At 37.6% G+C, this 5469-nt stretch overlaps 1 protein-coding gene across 23 annotated transcripts in view; it reads left to right on the top strand.

Moving 5' to 3' along the window:
* The window catches only part of Nlgn1 (neuroligin 1), a 925330-nt gene that overhangs the window by 484155 nt on the left and 435706 nt on the right, over nt 1-5469 (top strand). The gene's annotated exons all lie outside the window — the stretch shown is intronic.

The following is a 5469-nucleotide window of genomic DNA, read 5'->3' as shown; positions in this document are numbered from 1 at the left end:
CCCATATAATCATGGGTGAAAGGGTATCCACTTCAGTGTGGTTGACCTACAAGTGGCCACATACTTACAGGAAACTTACTTTTTCCTAACAGTCATCAGTTGTAGGTAGCTTCTCAGCCAACTGTAGGCCTGTGAGAACCAACCCTTTGTGCTGAAGTGTTGACTATATTTCTATTCTGGTAATCTTGTGCAAGTAACGTTGGTTGGTATTAGGTTCAAGAGTGTTACACTCCTCTTATGTTGTGAAGACACAGTTTCCCACTGGTTGACCCTCAACATCTGCCTCTTAGTGCCTTTCTGCCTATCTCTTTTTCAGGGGACCTGGTGCGTTGTAGGGAGGGGTGAGATATAGATATTCTGATTATGGCTAAGTATGTCAGGGGAACTTATTTTCTGCTCCTTAATCAGCTGTGAGTTTTTGCAAGCATCAAATATTCTCACTGACATGTGGACCTGAGATCTTTAGATTTGTGTATTTAAGTATTATTTTTGATTAATGCTTACAGTCATTCATATATAAGTACAGAATAATGGGCAGAACAAAAGTGACATGGTAATTATGAACTGATGAGATAGTAAGAAGGGAGCCATCCAGAGGAAGTTCCCACCTCAACTGAAAATCCAAGATCATTGAAACGGGCACACTGAGCAAGACATAACTTAGTGTAGCGGGATGTAGTTACTTTCCCTTCTGAACACAGAAAGAGTTAAGGTTCCAACAGCCATATTTTAAGACAATAAAAGAACAAAAGAAGATAAATGCCTTGTTTAAAATTTAAAAAAATGTTTGAAAGGTAAAAGTCTATTCACATATAGTTTATACGTTCTTTCACAATTTCATAGTTCTACTATTAGAAAGAATGAATGGTGGGTGTATCACGTGATGACTTTGGATTCTTTAAAAAAAAATCTCAGATACATACCAGGATATAAATGAATTCTTTGAAACTGGGAAGGGGAATAACGATTGAAATGTAAGTAAAGAAATATATCTAATAAAAAAATTTAAAAGAGAATTCACTCCGATGCTGATAAAGGTGGTGATGTTAACAACTTATTTCTTAGTCTTCCTGATTTACTCATATATTTTTGACTCAAGTTGAATCTTTTCCAGGCTTCTATGTTATAAGAAATGCCTGAGTTGTTCCTGTGCTTGTATAGTTTCCTCTACATGTGCATTTGCTGTGACCAAAATGTGTATGCCTAAACTAAAGAGATATTCAAAACCACTCAAATATTGCATATCTGTAATAACTAGATTCTATTTTGGTAAATTAAATCAATACTAACCTTTTAATTTTTAATTTCTGCAAAGACACTCTGTTTAGAAATGTGTCATTGCATCAAGTTCCTCAAATATAAAACAGTACTTTTAGATGCCTCTATGGAAACATAATATATTCTCCTAGACTTCCAGGAAGAGCCACATTTCGGATTCTGTCATAAAAGTTACAAACCAAGAACAAAAGAAGGTGACCAAGGCTGTTCAAAGATTGTGGACCAGCCCTCTTTCAAACTTCCTGTGAATCAATATGCATGATTTGAATATCAAGCAGTTTTAAACCAATTTCCCCCATCAGATTCACAGATAACCCTGCATCTCAACTGAAGAAAAATAGCAGGGCAACTTCAACTTGCTAGAGATATGCCAAGCCTTTTGTTATTTAAAACCATATCTTGGCTGGGTTGTACACTGTGGTTCATATACATCATTTCAGGTTTCCTGCTCAGATTGTATGTGATAAAATAAGGTTGCTTTGCAGAATCTTCTCTGTGCCTGACTCTCCTTTACCAGATCTTATTTTTGCCCTAAGAACAAGAAATGAAGAAGCTATTTCTGAAGCCGCTGGCAGCAGAACAGCATTCTAAATGTCTGTGCTGTGTATCAGGATTATGCCACATCCCCCTTGGGGTACTTTGTCAAGTACACCGAACCTTCTTTTCCTGTGGAGAGAATTCAAAGGCCACTTTCTGAATGTTGCAGAGACTCTCTTTAAGACCTAATGTTGGAAAATGTTGAGGTCATTGCAGTCCTATGTACAGCATTACTAGAGAAATAACCACAGATCTTTAACTGTGTGTTAATCCTGTGCTGTGGACTTAGGTAGATTTATCTCATTTAAGCTTTTACCCAATCTGTGGTTTGGTTGATATATTATTCCTTTTTCAACTCAGCCTAGTAAACCTTTAAAATGTCTGAGGTCTTTCTATAAATTTCAAGTTAAAAACAAATAGTCAAATAGAAATGTAGAAACCTGTCGGGTAAAATCTGACTGCAGATTAACAGACTCCAAAGTTAATAACTGTGTTAGTCAAGGATAGATAGAACCCCAGGAGCACATGATATGTCATCAAAAACTTTCTCTATAACCAGGAGACACAGGCCAGGTAAAGCAACATGGCAGTATTTGTTGTGGGTATAATATTTTTATCCAAGTTGGAAATAAAATTGGTTTTAACAAAGAAAAAGCACTATCGCTGGTCTTGAATTCTTCCTCAAGTGATGTTCTTCAGAATGAGAAGAGTTTCATTTAAATCCATGAAAAAAAATTATTACAAAGCCCTTGAAGAAGAACCAAGAACCTGTTCTTTTTTTTTTTTCTCCATCTTTATTAACTTGGGTATTTCTTATTTACATTTCTTTTTTTATTATTATTATTAACTTGAGTGTTTCTTATATACATTTCGAATGTTATTCCCTTTCCCGGTTTCCGGGCAAACATCCCCCTCCCCCCTCCCCTTCCTTATGGGTGTTCCCCTCCCAATCCTCCCCCCATTGCCGCCCTCCCCCCATAGACTAGTTCACTGGGGGTTCAGTCTTAGCAGGACCCAGGGCTTCCCCTTCCACTGGTGCTCTTACTAGGATATTCATTGCTACATATGGGGTCTGTTCTTAAATCAAGCTGAGAGAAGCAAAGAACAAGTTACGTGGACACAAAGTTACTGTTTACGGTACTTGTTCCTTTTTAGTTTCTAATATTTAGTTAACCTGTATAAATCTTTTGCCTACTCACCCCTGTGTGCCTGGGAGGTATAGAGACCAGAAAAGAGCACCAGATTTTCTGGAAATGGAGTTGCTGATAGTTCCAAGCTGCCCTTGGGTGCTGACCATGGTACCCAGGAACGCTGGAAGAGCAGCCAGTGATCTCAACTGCCAGGCCATCTCTCCAGGACCTTTGCATTTTCCAAGGCAGTGCTGCTCAGTCCTGACTTGTTGGGCCTCTTATACTCAGTATCTTCATCCAAAAAGTCTACACTGTGTGGTATTTTCTCTATGCCCTAAATATCTGCCCTTAGTATAATTGTTTTAACCTAAAACCTGCCCTTATACAATCCTGAAACTTTATTGTTTTTGCTTTTCTCTTTCTTTCAAAACTCAAATTAACTTCCAATCACTTCAACTACTCTGACTGCTGCTATTTGTGCCATCTCACCATCCTATGCATTGGACATAGAATGAAAACTGGCTAAAACAAGCTTTAAAAATTGACTCGTGAGTATAGGTTCATGTACACAAAGTTCTTTTACAGCCATGTGAGAAGACAATAGCATAGAATATTGCTTTAAGGGGTTGGGGATTTAGCTCAGTGGTAGAGTGCTTGCCTAGCAAGCGCAAGGCCCTGGGTTCAATCCTCAGCTCAAAAAAAAAAAAAAAGAATATTGCTTTAAATGGTGGTTTTTGGAGCTTTAGAGACGTCTTGGTGGTTAAGAGCACTGAATACGTTTCCTAAGGATCTGGTTTTAATTCAAATTTACCTACTTGTTGGCTTACAACCATTTGTAACTTCACTTCTAAGAAATATAAGTAGCTCAATGGTTAAGAGCAATGACTGCTGTTTCAGAGGTCCTGAGTTCAATTCCCTGCAACCGCATTGCAGCTCACAACCATCTGTAATGGGATCTGTTGTCCCCTTCTCATGTGTCCTAAGACAGCAACAGTGTACTCATATACATAAATTAAATAAAATATATCTTAAAAAGGAAATATAATGACTTCTCCTGACCTCCATAGGCACTGAATCTATGTGGGGCTTAGTCATATCTAGAGGCAGAAACTCCACACACATAAAAACAAACAGTAAAATAAAGGGTGGTTGCTGAAGAAGTCCACTTTTTGGACTGTAATTAATATTTTTATGAAGTTAGCATTATATTATTTTATTTTCTATGAACTCTAGTATAACATAACTCTTTGACTTAAGCCCAAATTTCTTTAAAAAGAGCATACTCATCAACATGACCAAGAGTTATTAATGAAGACTGATGAAGTTTTGTTGAGATCTCAGTATATGCCGATGTTAAAATACATCTTTACCAAGGGCATGTTTTCACCTGACATGTAAATGTCCTGACTCTTTCCTTCCCTCTGCGATGTGATTGTCACATACACAGAGAGTCTGGAAAGAGGTTTCCAGTCTCTCCTTTCCTGTCTTGAGTTCTCAGTGTGCAGTGTTTTGCAAGGTTGGAAAAGATGCACGAGTGAAGAAAAATGAACTCGCTTAGACTTCTTTGTCTTTGACTTAGTTATGTATTTTTTCCATCTACATACCAGACAAAAGAGAAGGGCACACTTGCCTTTTATTCCCTGCTTAATTTCAGACACCTTTGCCAAGGTCTAAAAATGCAGTTACCTTCTGTTTTAAAATTATGATCTAGTAATGAAGACTTTGTAGGGTTTGGGTGAAATGCTGAGATTTGATTTATTTCTGGCTGTCGTGCCATTTGGGTAAGTTCTCCATTTCTGAACCCTCTTCCTCATCCCAGCCCTTGATTAAAATGGGTCACGATTCCATCATTGGTTATCCCACTGTAAACACGCAACTTTAATATCAGAGGGCGTCTGTGCAGATGGTCCCCTGATAATTCCTAACTCATAGATTGCTTGCCTTCATTTCATTTGGAATGTCAGTTTTTAAACCTTTAAGCACCGTGTGCAGATGAGAGTTTTATACAAGTTATTCATTATTAGGACTAAATTGCATGGGTAGTTCATACAGGCACCTGTGCATTCATCATCACCCCCACTCTCCTGCAAAAAATACTTTGTTCAGAAATTGATCTTCAAGTCATTTATTCTTGTCTTCTCTACCATGGAAACGGCACCAGTAATGTCAGTGGTTAATTGAAATCATGGATCATGTCTTAGTTTGGAAATGTCTATGGCTTTCCTCTAAAATCAAACTTTCCATGGCTTTAGATCAGTGCAGGTCATTACATAAATTAATGCTATGCATCTCCTCACTAGCATATGGATATGGAATACTATTGCAGCATGATTAAATTTTTCTCCTCACCATCATTCTTTTATAGCAACAAAGCCCAAAATGTTTTAAAGGAAATAAAAACAGAAAGAAAGAAAAGAAATTAACCCCATCAAGGGGTTTAATAATTGTATGCAGTCCAGCAGTGAGTTAGAGATATGGTTTAAGCATTGACCGAAGAACTAACAATCTACAAACTGTGTCTGAC

Source organism: Rattus norvegicus, chromosome 2 (assembly GCF_036323735.1).
Source record: "Rattus norvegicus strain BN/NHsdMcwi chromosome 2, GRCr8, whole genome shotgun sequence".
NCBI lineage: Eukaryota > Metazoa > Chordata > Mammalia > Rodentia > Muridae > Rattus > Rattus norvegicus.
The sequence above is the reverse complement of the archived record's forward strand: the minus strand, read 5'-3'. Positions and strand labels throughout refer to the sequence as shown.